Genomic DNA, 7,463 nt, shown 5'->3' on the forward strand with positions numbered 1-7,463 from the left:
TTAGCCATAGGCTTCCTATGGATTATTTTGTAAGGAAAGGAAGTGGTTATGGTATGCATGAATGCTGTATGTGCTCACGATGTTACCGTTCCTTAGTTGAAGGGGGTGCTCGTAACTACGATATGGATGTGTTTATTCCAAAAAACTATTTATTGTCTAGCTCATTAATTAGGGTAAACAATCGCTGACTGTAATAAATATTCACTGCAGATAACACTGGAAGAGTCTGTGTTGGAAGATGGCCAGAGTGATAGGATTAATGTTTTGAGCTTCTTGAAGATTGTGGGGGCAATAACTACACCTTTTGTTTGAGACCTTGAGGGCTTCTGCACCTACTGAGGCAGTTTAACTCAGCTCTACATGGGTGTGGCTACCCTGGAGCCTTTCAGTCCCTCGGCTGGGAAAGCATCAGCTACTGGTAACGTGATTCGAAATAACTCCTCCCGCAGCGGACCAAGAATATTCAGCTTTGAAAAGACAACAGAGAGTGCTCCACCTCTCTGTGATCTATGCCCAAGACTGACCCTCTGCTCCAGCCTGAAGCAGATGGATCAGAGCTCCCAGCTCTGCTTCTTCTCAGAGCTCTCTTTACATTATCCAGGGAAGCTGAAAAGTTACTAAATTATTCCAGATGCAATTCCGAGAACCAAAATTGTTTCCACATTCGTCCATTTGTATAAAATTTGACAGAGTCCAGTGGACTTTTTAGAATTATTTTTTTTTCACATTCAATTGCAGAACCAAATGGAAAAGTTTATGAAAAGTTTGAGGTATTTCAATAACTGGAAAACAGTCTCACTAATGATGAGTGATTTAAATTTCCTGGAGCATTTTTGTACTTTTATTTTTGTAAGAACTGGGTTCTGAAAACTAGTCAAGTAGTATTTGTGTGTAGGAATCCAAAACATATTGAAACAATTTAAAAGCCTGTGTTCTATAAACGCAGCATTTAAAAGAATATGTAAAATGGGAGTGGTTGTGAGAAATATTTTGAGAAGTGGGTTTTTTAAGTAAAAGAAAAAGGAGCGTGACTTGGCAGAGATAAAATAGTACATTAGGAAACTCTGTAAAATAATAGAATAATCCTAACAAAAAATCAAAGCACTTGCAAAATAACTTTAAAAGCTCTCAGCAGTGGATTACAAATATTAAATAAATAAATCTCACAGTCACCCTAGTGAGAGTTATTAGATGCGCTAGAAAGATTGCCTTAAGGAAGAAATGCTCAGAGAAATTTGGCCCTGCCAGTGCCCGATGGGTCACGGGAAGGATGGCCTGTGCCTTTCACTGTGTCAGGACCTGCCATGGAAGCCCAGGCATCTCCATGTCCCTCAGTGGAACTCCTTCCATGATGTGGTTCCAGGAGCTATAATGCGGAGCAGTCAGCTAATTAATTTATCCAGTTCTCCTGCGAGATGGCTCCAGAAGCACAGCTGATACAAGGCTGCCTCTGTCTCTCTTTTCTTCAGCACAGTCCAACACAAACGGTGCACAGCTCAGGAGCTGAGCTGATTTTGTAAGCAAAACCCAGCTTGCTGTTGCTTAGAATGGATGAGGAGCTGACTGAGAGCTCAGGATTAAAGGTCAGGATTAAAGGGAGGGCAGGGACAGGTCACATTCTAGTGGGGGGTCTGCTACAGGCCACCCAGCCGAGAAGACTGAATGGACAAGGCCCTCTGTAGACAGATAGGAGCAGCCTCACATTCACAGCCCTGGTCTTCATGGGGGACCTGGTAGCCTGAGAGGATTACAGAGGAATTGTCCAAGCAGCCAAGGATCAAGTTAGGAAAACCAAAAGCTCTGATAGAATTAAATCTGGCCAGGGGCATCAAGGACAATGAGAAAAGCTTTTATAGGTACATTGGTGACAAAAGGAAGACTAGGGAAAATGTGGGCCCTCTTCAGAAGGGAATGAGAGACGTGGTTATCCAGGAGTTGGAGAAAACTGAGATACTCAATGACTTTTTTGCCTCAGTCTTCACCGGCAGGTGCTCCACCACCCAAGTCGCAGAAGGCAAAGACAGGGACTGGGAGAATAAAGGACTTCCCACTGTAGGAGGAGATCAGGTTTGAGACCATCTAAGGAACCTGAAGGTACACAAGGTTCCTTATGTATGCTTCTGATTAAGTGCATTCAGAGCTCCTGAGGCAACTGGCAAATTAAGTGGCTGAGCCACTATCCATCGTATTTGAGAAGCTGTGATAGTTGGGTGATGTTCCCACTGACTGGAAAAGGGGAAACATAAACTGAAGTTTTAAAAAGGGAAAAAAAGAAGACTCAAGGAACTACAGGCCGCTAAGTCTCACCTCTGTGCTCAGCAAGATAAGGGAGCAGATACTCCTGGAAAGTATGCTAAGGCATGAGGAAAATAAGGATGTGTTTTGTGACAGCTGACATGGCTTCACTAAGGGCAAATCACGCTGGACAAATTCGGTGGCCTTCTACAATGAGGTTACAATGTTGGTGGATAAGGGAAGAGCAACTAACGTCATCTACCTGGACGCGTGCAGAACATTTGACACTGTCCCCTCCATCCTTGCCTCTGGATTGGAGAGATATGGATTTGATGGAAGGACCACTCAGTGAATAAGGGAATGAATCAAAGAATTGCAGTCAGTGTGTTGATCTCCAGGTGGAGACCAGTGATGTGTGGTGTTCCTCTGGGGTTGGTTTGGAACCAGCACTGTTTAACATCCAGCAACGTGGATGGTGGGATTGAGTGCACCCTCAGCAGCCGAGGACACCCAGCTGTGTGGTGTGATCAACATGCTAGAGGGAAGGGATGTCATCCAGAGGGACCATGACAAGCTTGAGAGGTGAGCCTGTGCCAACCTCATGAAGTACAACAAAACCAAGTTGCAAGGTCCTGCATATGGGTCAGGACACAAATACAAACTGGCTAATGAGTGTATTGAGAACAGCCCTGCAGAGAGGGACTTGCGGGTGGTGGTTAATGAGAAGCTCAGCATGACCTGGCAATGTATGCTCGCAGCCCAGAAAGCCAGTTGCATCCTAGGCAGTGTCAACAGAAGCATGGCTGGGAGGTCAAGGGAGGCAATTCTCCCCCTCTACTCTGATGTCATGAGACCCCATCTAGAGTACTGTGTTCAACTCTGGAACCCCCAGCGTAAGAAGAACATGGACCTGTTGGAGCAGGCCCAGAGGAAGGCCACAGAGATTATCAGAGGACTGGAGAACCTCCCCTATGGGGACAGGCTGAGCGGGTTGGGGCTGTTCAGCCTGGAAAAGAGAAGCCTTCCGCCACTTAAAGGGGCTTACAGGAAAGATGAGGAGGAACCTCTACAATGGCATGTAGTGATAGGACAAGGGGTCACGGCTTTAAACTGAAAGAGGGTAGGTTCAGATTACTTGTAAGGAGGAAATTCTTCACTGTGAGGGTGGAGAGGCACTGAAGCTACTCTGTGTCTTACCTTTTCCTGCTTCTGAAATGTGCTTTTTATAACCCCTGGATATGCTGCAGGAGCTGTCTTGGGTCAGTTATGTTCAGCACCCTGAAATATGCTTCTTCCTTACCCCTACTAAGTAACTGTGTTACTGCATTTGAAGAAATAAAACTTGGTTTTGCTCAGCATCTCATTAGCTATGCCAGAATTTCTTATGAGTAGTCACTACCCTCATTTAGTAACATATATAGAAATGCTAAATGCTTTCTGCAGTATAAATACGCCTTCCACGGTATGAATTAATACACTGAATCAAGTGGCATTAAAATGAAAAGTTGTTTTGAACAGCTACATGCATTTGAAAATGACTATGATAAAAGTAATTTTGTACAAATTGCTCAGAAGATTGCACCTGTGATTAACGGGAGACTTTTCCTGTGATTAACAGGAGGCTTTTCCTGGCACAGTGTGGGTGCTAGTGACTGAGCCTGTGCCCCGGGACATGGACCACAGTACAGGTGTCCCTAATGGTCTACTGCTGCTGCAGGTTGGTCTGTGAATGCTGGCTTTGCACAGCTGAACAGCTCAAGTCTGTTCCAGGAACTGCTATGTCTGCTTTATATTTCTTGTATTGGTTAGGGCCCTGTATTTCATGTCCAGAAATATTGCTCAATCATTTAGTCCAAATGATGCAGCAGAAATCTGCTGGGGTAAATATTGTTGATTTGTGAACACTTCTCCAGAAAGCATTACCCCAGCTTTAAGAGTGTTTGTAAAGACATTGCAGATACTGCCAAATTTCAGTTATTCAGCAGTTCTTCTTCCTCCGGAGAAAACAGTAAGTCAGAAAACACACTTTTTTCTTGCAGATATCAACTTATGTCTTTAATGCTTGGGAAGGGCCAGCAAGTTCTAGAACAGAAGACTGCAGGACACTGTAGCTGATCACTTCAGCCAGGATCTGCTGCCTGGCGTGCAGGAAGGAGGGAGAACAAGACACAGCTGGTCTCACATGTCTTACGAAGAGTGGCTGAGGGAACTGGGATTGTTTGCTCTGGAGAAGAGGAGGCTGAAGGGAGACCTCATTGCTCTCCACAGCTACTTTAAAGGAGGTTGTAGTGAGGTGGGTGTTGGTCTCTTTTCCCAAGTTACTAGAGATAGGACAAGAGGAAATGGGCTCAAGTGGCACCAGGGGAGGTTTAGATTGAATATTAGGAAAATATTCTTTACTGAAAGAGTGGTGAAATGTTGGAACAGGCTGCCTAGGGAAGTTGTGGAATCGTCGTCCCTGGAAGAGTTAAAAAAATATGTAGATGTGGCATTTCAGGACATGGCTTAGCACCCACTGAGTATTGAGTTCACAGACGGACTTGATGATCTTTAGAGATCTTTTCCAACCTTAATGATTCTATGATTCAAGAGGCAACCCAAATTCATGTCAGGTATTGCAGGTCATAAATGCCATGAAACCTACCAGGGCACTGGGTCAGAGCCTGTGCTAAATTTAATCACAATTGTGGTGCTAGATGTAGGAATTACTTGGTCAACATTGGTCAACGATGTAGGCAGTTGGAGTAGCAAAGTGTTTCTCTTCCTTTACAAACTGATGATCTTAATATTGAAATAACATTTTTCATGGCTTCCTGTGTTGGCTGCTTATGTGGAATGCCTGTGTCGGGGACAGGAGTTTCTACATCTGTGTTTTTTGGACAGAAAATCCTTTATGCTCAGAGGGGAGCAGCGTAAGGGCACAATGTGAGTGAGGTTTTCCTCATTTTAGGTGACAGTAGGTTTCCCACTGCTTCTTAACCATATTTTATTGCCCTCTACTTTTTGTGAGAAGTAAGACTAGGATAACATAATGTTCTTTATTGGCTACTCCATGACTAGAGTCCTGAGGCCAATTTTAAATGTGATATGGATGTTGCCAGGAATAGAAACCTCTCCTAGGAAATGAATACCACTCCTTATCAGTAACTGGAATTGCCACAGCTTATACTCGTGCATTCAGAAACTAGTTGCCTAGAAATGTATGTAACAAGTTTTAGGGGACGGTCCCTCTACAGCTGCCAGGTATAATGAGAAATGTTGATGTGAAAATGAGTTAATCAGTCAATACCAAGAGATATGCGTGCTTTTCTGAGGGTTAGATTATTATAGGTCAGAAACATCAGTTCCAGATCAGTCGTAGCTGGAGAAGGACACAGCTATCTAGCAATTCACTGAGAATAGCATTACTCCTTTAGCTGGCTTCATTCTTAGGACTCTTGTGATTTAAGTCAATGATTTTAGCTTTAATTATATATTATGTCATATTTTTTTATATTTGCTAGAGGCAGTAGGTGTCCTATGCCACACCACCCTCACTAAATCCAGTACATCCAGTTCTATTCTTTAATCCTTTCAAGGTGAGGTCACGCTTTATAAAACTGCCCTCTAACTTTAAGAGTTACAGCTTTGGATTCTGCCCGGTCTGAAATCTCTTACTTAGGGAGGAATTCCCTCTTCCACACAAGTGCAGCTGCGCTTGTCTGCGCATGGAGGCCTGACCTGTCCTCCACTCAGATCATCCCTGTGGGTAGTACAGTGGCTGCTCTGTATGTGCAGTTCTTCACTCTGTTCTGGGACCTGTTGAGCATAAAGTCTGCTGAGGACTGGGAAGCAACAATTCAGACTGTTTCTGTTGCCAGACACCAGTGTTGTGAGCACTAATGTCTTGTTTCCTCTGGTCTAATGTGGAAGAAAATGCACTGGGAGCTACAGGGGAGGACATCTGATATTGCAGAAACAATCAGCAGGATGGTGGGAAGCTTTCTGCTAGTAGGCAGAAGAAGGATGGCTTTCCTTTGTAAAGACTAAGCTGCCAAGAGTTAAAGTGGTTACAAAACACCACTGGTCCAGCCTCGCCAAGAGCCATGCACTGCCTCTTCCACAATGAATCGTTTCATGGAAACTGAGGGGGCTGCTGTGGAACTGAATTCTGCACAACAAACTTGGGTTCAGTAATTAAGCCTCAAACTTTGTGCTGCAAAAGTATTTCAGCAATGAATAACAAAGGAGAATATTTTAATTTACAAGAGACACTCACTGCTTGGCTGGCAGTAGTTGCAGGATGTGATCCAAAACCATTTAATGTAAATGGCTAGCTTTTGGTTCACTTCAGCGGATCTGACCCACAGGAGGCTTTGTTATGATGCATCCTTATTAATCAAGTTTAGTATGGTGAGCGTAGGACGGCTCTCCTCTATTGTACGGGCACGAAAGAGGCTGTCTGGGCAGCAGGGAGCTTATGCTCTAAACAGAGAAAACACATCAACAGAGCAACCAACCATCATCCCCTCCTGCTGACTGGGAAGGGGCAACAAGAGAGAAGGAAGGGAAATTTAAAATCTTGGAGCCTGGTATGGAATAAAAGAGGTGGCAAAAGAGATCCATGAGTGTTATTCCTGTGTGATGGTGAGCGATTTGTACTGGCAGTTGCTGGCCAGTTCCCGTTGTCTGTGTATCCCGGACTGACCACATGTGCATTAATATACCCTCTCCATGGTCTCAGCAGAACAAGTTATCTGGGCACCTAAGTATCTGATTCTGATCTCACCAGTTTAAAGGGTTTATTTAGCTTTAAGTTAAGCATGTGCTGAAGCGCTCTGCAAGTCTGGTGTCAGGCGCTCGGTACATGAGCCTGGAAGTGCAGCGGGAGAGTTTTGTACTCACTGGGCTCTGGGAAGAAACAGAAAGTGTTTGTGATTGCTGTAGCTAATCTGGAATACACCACAAACACGAGATTAATCTCATTTGAAAGCTTTGAATTAAATCTGCTTACTGTAATGGAGCCTCCCACAGTTCCCCACCTTCTTTTTGTTTCCTGGTATATTTTCATTTGGGAAAGCTGCAGTGTGAATGTGTTTTCTGTGCTCAACTGAATCGCGATACTGCTACATTTTTTGGTATTATCATTAAAAAGGAAAGCCACAACATCATTAGCTTTTCTCCCTTGCTCCTATAGATTGCCGTGAATGCAGTCGTGTTTAGGTCTTAACCAAAACCTGCTTAACTTC

This window comes from Apaloderma vittatum, unplaced genomic scaffold (assembly GCF_000703405.1).
Source record: "Apaloderma vittatum isolate BGI_N311 unplaced genomic scaffold, ASM70340v1 scaffold13645, whole genome shotgun sequence".
Lineage (NCBI taxonomy): Eukaryota > Metazoa > Chordata > Aves > Trogoniformes > Trogonidae > Apaloderma > Apaloderma vittatum.